The sequence below is a fragment of the Phyllobates terribilis genome, unplaced genomic scaffold (assembly GCF_046119375.1).
Source record: "Phyllobates terribilis strain yellow unplaced genomic scaffold, ASM4611937v1 Scaffold_7__3_contigs__length_470593459, whole genome shotgun sequence".
In the NCBI taxonomy this organism is placed as follows: Eukaryota; Metazoa; Chordata; class Amphibia; order Anura; family Dendrobatidae; genus Phyllobates; species Phyllobates terribilis.
Window position 1 is genome coordinate 144,064,992 of NW_027362767.1, and position 13,084 is coordinate 144,078,075.

Here is a 13,084-nt window from a genome sequence, read left to right on the forward strand (position 1 = left end):
CAATAAAGAAACTCAAGATTTGATCGGCAGCTCGAAGGCCAAAAGGATTAAACTAATATTCCAGAGGAACCTGATCCATCAAAACTCTGAGAACTATTCCACCTCCGCAGAGGAATGTTCTCCAGAAGAACTGATTCATAGCATTAACTATATTTTTCTAGTTATACACTACAAAACCGCCTGGAACCTCATGCCTCGCTGCCGCCACAGACACAGCTTTTATTCTTTTACATTTATCTTCCCAAAATCTGGAATTCTACATCAACGTTCCCCATGATGGGTTTTCTCAGACTTACACCTCCAAAGCTTTATTTTTATACTGAAGTCGCTGAATAGTAAGAAGAAAGTAGTTTATTTTTCTTGGAGAGAAGTTTGGAAAGAAATCGGGTACTTTGTATTTCTTGCCATGTTGGGCGGACATTTAATATCCCAATGATAATTGAAACAGTCTCTGCATGGTTCTGGCACCAACCAGCTTCAGACAATATAAGACAGATGTCTGGAAAGAAGGAACTTTCAGCCCTCCGAGACTCTTCTCTATTTGTGTGCACTATTTGTGTGGCTGGAGAACAGCAAATACCAGCAAGTATAAGCAGGGAAAACCTATGGAAGTCTCTCAAGACCCCACTGTGAGCCAGAATTGAGCGCTACCCTTTTCATCTGAATAGCCACCATGTAATACTACATTTCTCCTCTAGTGGCCGCTGCAGCTTTTTCCTAGGGGCGTGAGAATCGGGAGCAGCAGCGATCAAGGTGATCACCACAACAAGTAGCGTCTCGGAAATGAGAGAGGGTGCCTTCATGGATTCGATGACTGGATCCTTTGTGCCTAATTTAATCCATATGTAAAATGTATCACGTTGCTAAAATAAAACCTAAACAAATCTACTCTTAAGTCCTTTAGATCACAGCACTTTCAGGACATTATTTTATTTTTTTTAGAACTTTTTTTTTGTTTGTTTTATCAAATGTGGAATTTTTTTATAATTCAATTTTATTAGAAATGGGGAAAGGATACAGAAATAATAATAATAATCATTCAAAAGGGTGCATAATGTTTGTTATATTTAAAACATAAAAAAAATATATACACCCTATAGCTAGGTATTAATAAAGAATAAAGGGGTATGTGACTGGAGGGGTAGTGGGAAGGAAGGGGGTGGGAGAAAATGGGTAGGGAAAATGTGTTTTTTTTAACTATTTTGGTTTACACATAATGTATGACTACTTCCCCCCCCCCACACACACACACAAAAACATTTGCGCTGACGCATTTCAAGACCTATATTTTTTCCTATGAGCAGAACAGTTGAGGCATGTAGGGGTTTTTTGGGGGGGGGTTTTTGCTGGGCAATTTTTAGTTGCATTGCTAACATTTTAAGGCAAATTCAATTTTTTTTTGCTTTTTGCAGGCAATTCTGTTGTGGATTTTAGGAGGTTTTTTTGGGGAGAATGGGTGTTAAAAATCATAGTAATAATAGATGAGGCAACACTGATTATTTCTCATTTTTTATTTTTTTAACTTAATGATTCTTTTCTTAAAAGGAAACACTTTTTTTCATATATTTTAGAGAAAAAAATATGTTTTGTGTGTGTATCTAATATATATTAGATAATTTATTTATTTCGTAGTTCCAGTAGGGTACTAGATTACGCTTGCCCACTGATATAATACTCTGTTATAAGGTCATAATAATCATTTTTACTAATCACAAAGGGAATTATCTCCCATCATTAAAGGAGCCACTTTGTGCCTCATGCCTCAGTGACCATACTAGTCAACAGATAGACTTAATGATATTTCAGTCCACAGATTAGCCATCTATGTGGCTTGTAAGCACCAAGGACACAAGACACAAGGATCACGGGGTGCAGGCTTTGGGAATGGTGTCGTGAAGGACAGAGGGCCAGGGAAAAGCTGGTTAGACTTTGATGGGAGGTAAAAGATGTCCAGCATCATTAATGTTTAATTAGTCACATGTACGGAGTGGTCCGGGCATGGGTCGGCTTAGGTGAACAAAAGGACACTTGCCATAATGATAGTAAAATAAGGTTAGATTATACTCATTTTTAACATCTCCAAGACTTCTCACGTGCTGCGCCAATTCTTTGGAACGCACTACCCAGGACTCTTCGATTAATCCCCAATACGCACAGTTTTAAGATTGCCCTAAAAACGCATTTCTTTAGACTGGCCTGTCGCCTAACCATACTTATCTAACTATCTCTGTTTTGCCTATAATAATAATATTTTTATATTTCTATAGCGCCAACATATTCCGCAGCACTTTACATTTTAGAGGGGATTAGTACAGACAATAAAAGGCATTACAGAATAACAATAATCACATAAATCACCAGATACCAGGAGGAGAGAGGACCCTGCTCACAAGCTACAATCTACATAGAAAACTTTCTTCAAAATCAGAACCCTCGTATCATCTATTCACACACCCTCCATTCACTTAATAGTCGTCTGTGTCTGTACGTGTACAGATCTGCAGACTTATGTGAATCCCCCTAATTATTTTACTGATGGCCGGACCGTACAATACAAGCATATTTTACCATCCACCTTTCGTGTCTCCCCCATTTCCTCATAGATTGTAGGCTTGTGAGCAGGGTCCTCACTCCTTTTGGTATCTGTTGATTTATGTGATTATTGTTATAATAATAATAATTTTTATTTATATATATATATATATATATATATATATATATATATATATATATATATATATATATATATATATATATATATATATATATATATATATATATAGTGCCAACATATTCCGCAGCACTTTACAATTAAGCGGAGACATATACAGACAATAAATTCAATACAAGGTAAGACAGTTACATTAGGAGTGAGGTCCCTGCTCTCAAGCTTACAATCTACAAGGGAATAGGGGGGACACAATAGGTGAAAAGTGCTTGTTATTTCAGGTCCAGCAATTATAATAAGTAGGGATTTTCATATAAGACTGCATGATCCGGTCATCAGCCCATATGTTTAAGTGCAATAATTAAGTATCGAGTGCAGTTATCGTGTGCATGGAGGGTGTGGAGACAGATGAATAGGAGGGAACAGATTCTGAATAATATTTAGAAGGAGGAAACTGGGGAAAGATGGTTTACTGAGTAGTTGAGGTGGTAGGCTTGTTTAAAGAGATGGGTTTTTAAAGCGCGCCTGAAGACGTGGGGGCTAGGCATCAGTCGGATCGCCTGGGGTAGTGCATTCTAGAGAACTGGCGCAGCACGAGAGAAGTCTTTGAGATGGAGGTGCGAGGTTCGGATTATGGGGGATGTTAGTCTTAGGTAATTTGTAGAATGGAGGGCACGTGTAGGGCGATTCATATGAGAGAGGAGATATAAGGAGGTGCAGAACTGTGGAGAGCTTTGTGGGTGAGAGCGATGAGTTCAGATTGGATCCTGTAGCGAATGAGTAACCAGTGTAATGACTGGCACAGGGTGGAGGCATCGGTGAAGCGGCTGCACAGAAATATGACCCTGGCTGCCGCGTTCAGGACGGATTGGAGAGGAGAAAGTTTGGTAAGAGGGAGAATGATCAGAAGAGAGTTGCAATAGTCCAGACGAGAGTGAATAAGAGCGACAGAGTTTTAGCTGTTTCAAAGGTGAGAAAAGGTTGGATTCCGAAGATGTTTTTAAGATGCAGGTGACAAGAGCGAGTGAGTGATCGGATATAGGGAGCAAAGGAAAGTTTAGTGTTGAATATGACCCCAAGATAGCGGGCGTGACACTTGGGAGTTATGGTTGAACCATCCAAAGTAATTTCGATGTTAGGTAGAGTTGGGTTAGTATTATTGTTATTCTGTAATTTCTTTATTGTCTGTACAAGTCGCCTCTAAAATGTAATGGGCTGTGGAATATGTTGGCACTATAAAAATAAAAATTATATTCTTTTTTGGTCTTCAATTTTGGAGATACCATGATGAATCTGTACCCAATAACACAATGACCTCAAAGCCACAGCCTTATCAAAACATTTGCCCTGTCCTCAGTGACATCATACCATTCTGCACAACGGTTCACATTTTAGAACCACACCAGAAGTGACCACATATCATCATATCAACCACTCTACACAGGGGACATCATATCTAATATTACCATAACCCTGCCCTTATAACATATCTTCCAATGTATAAATCCAACAATGAACAGTCAAACACGACTATATGTCCACCAAACTACACAAACCTATGAATATGACACAGTCAGAATATAATAGTACAATAATTTATTTAATTACAATTAAAAAACATCAAAATACAATTACACATAGAGGAAAAAACTGCCCAGGTATAACGATATCCTTGTTAAATCCATCGGCGAAACGCGCGTCGGATCTCTGTGGACTCTGGGAGGATTGGCAGGTATTTCACTGCATTATCATTTTACTATGGTGACACTTGTTGATCCATATGATATACTGAATTACATATGCGGAGTTACAGCTACCATTGCAATCCGTTCTTCAACTTCTAACATCTTATTAAGTATTTATACATAGGGAAGATATAATAATAATTTTGTACTGCATTGTATATTAGTGCATTTACACCCATTTGGGCTAATATTTATTGCACTATGCACTTTACTATATGCATTTTCAATTTTGAATAATATATGATTGGTGGATTCTGTGGCTGTTGATTTGAGACCAGTGTCCTTCGTAATCTTACCTGCTGACCCCCGGATGTCCATTATACCTGGGCAGTTTTTTCCTCTATGTGTAATTGTATTTTGATGTTTTTTAATTGTAATTAAATAAATTATTGTACTATTATATTCTGACTATGTGTCATATTCATAGGTTTGTATATCTTCCAATGTAACCACAGCCCTGCCCTCAGTGACATCATATCCACTGCGACCACAGCCCTACCATCAATGACATCATAGCATCCACTGTGACCACAGCCCTGCCCTCAGTGACATCATATCCACTGCGACCACCACCCTGCACTCAGTGACATCATAGCATCCACTGTGACCACAGCCCTGCCTTCAGTGACATCATAGCATCCACTGTGACCACAGCCCTGCCCTCAGTGACATCATAGCATCCACTGTGACCACAACCCTGCCCTCAGTGACATCATAGCATCCACTGTGACCACAGCCCTGCCCTCAGTGACATCATATCATCCAATGTGACCACAGCCCTGCCCTCAGTGACATCATATCATCCAATGTAACCACAGCCCTGCCCTCAGTGACATCACATCAAACAATACAACTATAGTCCTTTCCTCAGTGACATCATACCATATCATCAAAAACTATAGCCCGGCCCTGCATGACATCACAACATTCAATATAACCATAGCCCTGCCCTCAGTGACATCATAACATTCAATATAACCACAGCCCTGTCTTCAGTGACATCATAGCATTCAATATAACCACAGCCCTGTCTTCAGTGACATCATAACATTCAATATAACCATAGCCCTGCCTTCAGTGACATCATAGCATTCAATATAACCACAGCCCTGTCTTCAGTGACATCATAACATTCAATATAACCACAGCCCTGTCTTCAGTGACATCATAGCATTCAATATAACCACAGCCCTGCCTTCAGTGACATCATAGCATTCAATATAACCACAGCCCTGTCTTCAGTGACATCATAGCATTCAATATAACCACAGCCCTGCCTTCAGTGACATCATAGCATTCAATATAACCACAGCCCTGTCTTCAGTGACATCATAGCATTCAATATAACCACAGCCCTGCCTTCAGTGACATCATAACATTCAATATAACCACAGCCCTGCCTTGAGTGACATCATAACATTCAATATAACCATAGCCCTGCCTTCAGTGACATCATAGCATTCAATATAACCACAGCCCTGTCTTCAGTGACATCATAACATTCAATATAACCACAGCCCTGTCTTCAGTGACATCATAGCATTCAATATAACCACAGCCCTGCCTTCAGTGACATCATAGCATTCAATATAACCACAGCCCTGTCTTCAGTGACATCATAGCATTCAATATAACCACAGCCCTGCCTTCAGTGACATCATAGCATTCAATATAACCACAGCCCTGCCTTCAGTGACATCATAGCATTCAATATAACCACAGCCCTGTCTTCAGTGACATCATAGCATTCAATATAACCACAGCCCTGCCTTCAGTGACATCATAACATTCAATATAACCACAGCCCTGCCTTGAGTGACATCATAACATTCAATATAACCATAGCCCTGCCTTCAGTGACATCATAGCATTCAATATAACCACAGCCCTGTCTTCAGTGACATCATAGCATTCAATATAACCACAGCCCTGCCTTCAGTGACATCATAACATTCAATATAACCACAGCCCTGCCTTCAGTGACATCATAACATTCAATATAACCACAGCCCTGCCTTCAGTGACATCATAGCATTCAATATAACCACAGCCCTGTCTTCAGTGACATCATAGCATTCAATATAACCACAGCCCTGTCTTCAGAGACATCATAGCATTCAATATAACCACAGCCCTGTCTTCAGTGACATCATAACATTCAATATAACCACAGCCCTGCCTTCAGTGACATCATAGCATTCAATATAACCACAGCCCTGTCTTCAGTGACATCATAGCATTCAATATAACCATAGCCCTGTCTTCAGTGACATCATAGCATTCAATATAACCACAGCCCTGCCTTCAGTGACGTCATAGCATTCAATATAACCATAGCCCTGTCTTCAGTGACATCATAGCATTCAATATAACCACAGCCCTGTCTTCAGTGACATCATAGCATTCAATATAACCACAGCCCTGTCTTCAGTGACATCATAGCATTCAATATAACCATAGCCCTGTCTTCAGTGACATCATAGCATTCAATATAACCATAGCCCTGTCTTCAGTGACATCATAGCATTCAATATAACCATAGCCCTGTCTTCAGTGACATCATAACATTCAATATAACCACAGCCCTGCCTTCAGTGACATCACAGCATGGATGATACCTTCCGTAGATACAGTATGTAACCACCGTTATACATTAGACCTCTGTGACATCATACCATAAATGACCTATCAGGTTAAACGCTCTCAGTGACATTACATAATCAGGAACTACACGTCACATTCTAAATAAAAATATATCACTTGGCGACAATAATATCCTTTCGCACAATGTTCGATATTATTGCATTTGGGTGTGACATATACAGATACAGACAGGGGCAACACAGTGAGGGTGATGAGCCCTAACTGCATTCTAAAAATGGTGATGATGTCACTTATGACATCATCGAAACATCAATGGCAGTGAAGTCATAGATTACATTAGAAATCAGGATTTGTGGACTTTCTGAAGTAACACAGCTGGGATAATTAAACCTGATGCCATGGGTTATCGCACACAAGACTGTGCCCCCAAAAGATTCTTCAGTGTAAGATGATGTCATAGATGATGACATCATAAACTGTATCAGATATGCCTTAAACAGTTTACAAGATAGTGCTGATAGTTCTCCCTTCCTGAAACTGTTCACCATTCCAATAATAAAATGGGAAGAAGTACTCGGTTATTAGTTATCTGTGGTGTTACATAGGACTGCAGGTAGCATCTACTATATTATCTGTAATCAGAGTTATCAGTGGTGTTACATAGGACTGCATGTAACAACTCTGATTACACATAATATAGTAGATATCACTGTTATCGGTGGTGTTACATAGGACTGCGGGTAGCATTGACTATATTATCTGTAATCAGAGTTATCACTTATCGATGGTGTTACATAGGACTGCAGGCAGCACGTTCTATATTATCTGTAATCAGAGTTATCAGTGTTATAAGTGGTGTTACATAGGACTGCAGGCAGCACCTTCTATACTATCTGTAATCAGAGTTATCAGTGTTATTGGTGGTGTTACATAGGACTGCAGGTAGCATCTTCTATATTATTTGTAATCAGAGTTATCGGTGGTGTTACATAGGACTGCGCAGATGATGCAGCCACAAAGAGTTAAGTGATAGAATTTTGCTTGCAGCGCAGAGTCTAAGTGGAAAGGACTAGGAAGTGGTAGTGATAATAATAACTGGATCGTAGCATGCAGACGACATGAAAAATATAAAAAAAAAAAAAAAATAAAGTAATACAAAAAAAATAATAAACCCATACATAAAAAGAAATAAATATTCGGCTTTTCTTAGCTGACGTCAGTCGCCCTCCAAGCCCAAGTGTTAGATAATTCAATAAAACTACAGCACAAAAAGTTGCATTTTCTGGCATTTTGGTGGAGCCCCGAGGCCCAGGTAGGTGACGACAGGTGCGCTGTATACAGGCCACGCGTTTCATTCCTTACGTCTGTTTTTGCCAAGTTAACCTCCCGGCTGCCACATGGTATTTAATACTGGCACCCCCCCCCCCCCACCATCCCCATCCATGTAACGAGGGTCTGCCATCACACCACAAGGCGTAGACTGGAATCCTGCATAGCACTTTACCCAGGCCGATGCCGAACCCATAGAGCAGGTTTGACTGCAAACCTATTCTTCTCCAGCTCCGCAGTCGCTGATTTTACGAGGGGGAAAGAGGGCGGACCCCACACCCATCGCCTCCTCACGGCGATATAAAATCCCCGTGGAGACAAAGTGAGGCCTCGGGATTTGGATTCAGCCCCGACTGAAATAGTTTTATTGTGGCACGGAAGGAATAAAGGCCCTTACCACACAATGTGACACATTCACAACCATCGTCGCCCCCCAGGATCACCCGCTGACGGATAGGCACTAAATGTCACAAGGAATAATTGGCATTTTATTGCGCCGTCCAGTCTACGAGGGCGATCCTGCCCCTCGCCTCCATTGTCTGCGCGGAAGGGAAGAGATAATATGGATTACAGTCCCTTTGTCCCTTCCGAAAGGATCCTAATCCCCGACAACACCCAGTTATCACCACCCCCTTCATCTATGTGACCTTGAGTCGATGTTAGATTGTAAGCTCTTCTGCTACTTATTTCACGGAAGACAAATATAAATCCCCCCCCCCCCCATCCCTGGATTATCTATATACGACGTAGTTATACGAGACCTCGGAGGAGAGTCGGCCGGAGAGTTCAAGATTTTCAGGGGCAGGATATAATATATTGATTTGGTGGGTTAAACAAATAGGATGGGGGCAACTATGCCGATACCAAATTACCCCAGTACTGGCATATGGGGTGACCATAAAGGGCACGCGGCTGGGCTATGAAGGCCACTTCAGCTATGGTAACCAGTATGTCCTGGCACATAGAAATGCCAATGTACCACCAAGGCAACCAGGGTGCAAAAAAAGGAAAATTATCGAAATAATGGAACCCAACAAAAGATCAACAAGTCCCCGACATCCGACGATGCCCGGTGTTTGGGCATGGGTTACCGGGCGCAACACCTTCGGCTTACCTGGTGGAGCAGGGCCCATGGACTTCCTGGGATATACGCATGGATAAGAAGGGGTGGTGTGTAGGTCCTGGTGGCGGGACCACCTAGCACACCATAAGCTGTCGGAGGGCATGAAGATGGACCGCCCAGATCCAATCCACCCTCTACCTGTTGCCAGAGTGCCAGGGATCCTTCATTAGTGGCAAATTCTATTACAGGAGATAGGAGGCTGGCAGGGACCTCCCGCCTCATGGGATGAGGACGCACATGTTGGAGGTGAACCCCAAAAATTGCTGCATCTGCAGGGGTGATGGACGGTGTCAGTACCTGTGCTGCATTCGCTAGGGGCAATTTTGCCAGAGAAGCTTGCACTCTGCTCTCCAAGCTCCTGTGTCTTAATTCCCCCCTTTCTCTCCTCCTTTCTATTCCTGCCTGAACTCCCTGCCAGCCTGCAACTTGCAAACATAATAGTAGGTGTGCCCCATGATGCTGGAGCCCACCCACTCTTTCAATCAAGCGCCCATTGTTTCCACAGCAACAACCAATGAAGCTGTCGGCTGCCAAGACTGCCCTGCTGCTGTCTACCCATCACAGGCTCAGCAGCTGCAGCCAATCAACCCTAGTCACAAGTGCACTATGGGAAATGTAGTCCTATGCTCTGGCTGGAGACATGGCTGCTATGCTGTCTCCCTCCGGTGGAAGCTTGGTGTACTGCACCACACCTAAGATTTTTAACCTTAAAAATGCACATTCTGCAAATTCGCAAAAGAAAAAAATGTAAATTCTGTCATTTCACCCAAGTAAATCTGGATCCATATAATAAAAACACCAAATAAGATGCATCCACAATCAGACGAAACATCCACCAATTCTACATGATCCTCCAGATATTTTTCCAGAAATTGCCTTTCATCTACTTTTTTTTTTCTAATTTAATTTTTTGTAATTTGTTTAAATTATATATACTGCTCAAAAAAATAAAGGGAACACATAAACAACACAATGTAACTCCAAGTCAATAACACTTCTGTGAAATCTACCTGTCCAGTTATGAAGCAACACGGATTGTGAATCAATTTCTCCTGCTGTTGTGCAAATGGAGCAGACAACTGGTAGAAATGATCTGCAATTAGCCAGATACCCCCTATAAAGGAGTGGTTCTGCAGGTGGTGACCACAGACCATTTCTCTGTTCTCATTCTTTTTGGCTGATGTTTTGGTCACTTTTTCATTTTGCCATTGCTCTCACCCCTAGAGGTACAGTAGCATGAGGCGGTGTCTACAACCCACAGAAGTTGCTCAGGTAGTGCAGCTCATCCAGCATGGCACATCAATGCGAGCTGTGGCAAGAAGGGTAGTGGTCTGTCAGCACAGTATCCAGAGCATGGAGCAGATACCAGGAGACAGGCCAGTACACCAGGAGATGTGGAGAGGGCCGTAGGAGGTCAACAACCCAGCAGCAGGACCGCTACCTCCGCCTTTGTGCAAGGAGGAACAGGAGAAGCACTGCCAGAGCTCTGAAGAATTACCTCCAGCAGGCCACTAACATCCACGTATCTGCTCAAACTGTCAGAAACCGACTCCATGAGGGTGGTATGAGGGCCCGACGTCCACAGATGGGGGTTGTGTTTACAGCCCAACACCGTGCAGAACGCTTGGCATTTGCCACAGAACAACAGGATTGGCAAAGTCTCCACTGGCGTCCTGTGCTCTTCACAGATGAAAGCAGGTTCACACTGAGCACATGTGACAGACGTGACAGAGTCTGGAGACGTCGTGGAGAGCGATCTGCTGCCTGCAACATCCTTCAGCATGACCGGTTTGGCAGTGGGTCAGTAATGGTGTGGGGTGGCATTTCTTTGGAGGGCCGCACAGCCCTCCATGTGCTCACCAGAGGTAGCCTGACTGCCATTAGGTACCGAGATGAGATCCTCAGACCCCTTGTGAGACCATATGCTGGTGTGGTTGGCCCTGGGTTCCTCCTAATGCAGGACAATGCCAGACCTCATGTGGCTGGAGTGTGTCAGCAGTTCCTGCAAAATGAAGGCATTGAAGCTATGGACTGGCCGCCCGTTCCCCAGACCTGAATCTGATTGAGCACATTTGGGACATCATGTCTCGCTCCATCCACCAACATCACGTTGCACCACAGACTGTCCAGGAGTTGGCGGATGCTTTAGTCCAGGTCTGGGAGGAGACCCCACAGGAGACCATCCGCAACCTCATCAGGAGCATGCCCAGGCGTTGTAGGGAGGTCACACAGGCACGTGGAGGCCACACACAATACTGGGCATCCTTTCCTTGTCTTGAGGCATTTCCACTGAAGTTGGATCAGCCTGTAATTTGATTTTACACTGATTTTGAGTATCATTCCAAATCCAGACCTCCATGGGATATTAATTTTGATTTACATTGATCATTTTTATGTTTTATTATTCTCAACGCATTCCACTATGTAATGAATAAAGATTTGCAACTGGAATATTTCATTCAGTGATATCTAGGATGTGGTATTTAAGTGTTCTCTTTATTTTTTTTTTGGAGCAGTACATAATATTTTAACATATTATTTATATACATGTTTACATGAATTTCTGTAAATATAAAAATAGTAAAGAAATATATCAAAGTATTAAAAAAATATTATATAAGTATTACTATAATATTTAATTTATATAATTATTATGAATAAAAAAAAAAATCTTAACGGTTGAACCTAAATTTTTTATTTTTCAATTCCTCTATTTTAAGGAAAATAACAGGCATGAAGGGAGAAGAAAAAATATATATAAAAATGATTTCTGGAAATAATATTAAAAAAATATATATTTTTACATTTTCATTTTGCAATATCCTCCATCTTTAAGGCGAAAAAAAAGTTTTTATTTTACTGCGTCAACAATAAATGGCACCCCCTGGTGGTCACTGTAGAGAATACTAAAAATTACAGTATCTAAATTTTTCATTTTGTTTGGATTAGCAAATATTTTCATATTTAAGTTACCAGAGGAGCATTGCTGGTCTATAGGTCTCTATACTCCTACTTAGCTCTCTCTGCAAGGAGAAACATTATCCCTTAGATCCCACTTTCCCTTTGAGAAATTTTGTAAAGATGACATTTACAAATGATAACTTTTTTTTTTCTTTGGAGGGGGAGGAAAGTATTTTTTTTTGTACAAGTGAGCGGAGCTTGGCAACCTATCAGCCACTTATTACTACAAAAAATAATGCGCTGTAGAGCGGGATGAGCATCCAGATACAATTCAGGGGGCACCCGGGACATTGAGTTATCCTTATGGCTAGAGACCTTTTAGCCACCTCAACGCCTAAAGTAGGGGGCCCTATATATTTAGAAACTCTTTAAGGGGTGCACGCGTGCTGGGTTGTGTACGCGTCTTCTTGTGCAAAGTGGCTTCGGAGATAAGTGGCAGTTATTTCAGAGGCCATGGACTAACACCAGTCTTCTTCTCTTTTCACACAGGTACATGCTCTTCTCCTGCACCATTCCTCTGCTCGCTGTATATGCCGCCATCTAATGCTCTGCTCTCCTGATTCAACTAACTGGTTGAATTCTCCTCTTGATATTTCTGCTTTATATGTCCCATTCCATTCAATACTCACATATGTCTGTCCTTTCCCCACTGTA

General features: G+C 41.7%; 1 protein-coding gene across 6 annotated transcripts in view; it reads right to left on the bottom strand.

Moving 5' to 3' along the window:
* The window catches only part of IGSF9 (immunoglobulin superfamily member 9), a 143,505-nt gene extending 133,515 nt beyond the window's left edge, over positions 1–9,990 (bottom strand). For 2 of the 6 annotated variants that reach the window (XM_073639363.1, XM_073639364.1), the window contains exon 1: positions 9,461–9,984. The gene's annotated coding sequence lies outside the window, so the exon portion shown is untranslated. Of the gene's footprint in view, positions 1–9,460 lie in introns of all 6 variants that reach the window. The other 4 variants (XM_073639365.1, XM_073639362.1, XM_073639367.1 and 1 more) reach the window with 3 other exon arrangements.
* Between the last annotated feature and the right edge of the window lie 3,094 nt (positions 9,991–13,084).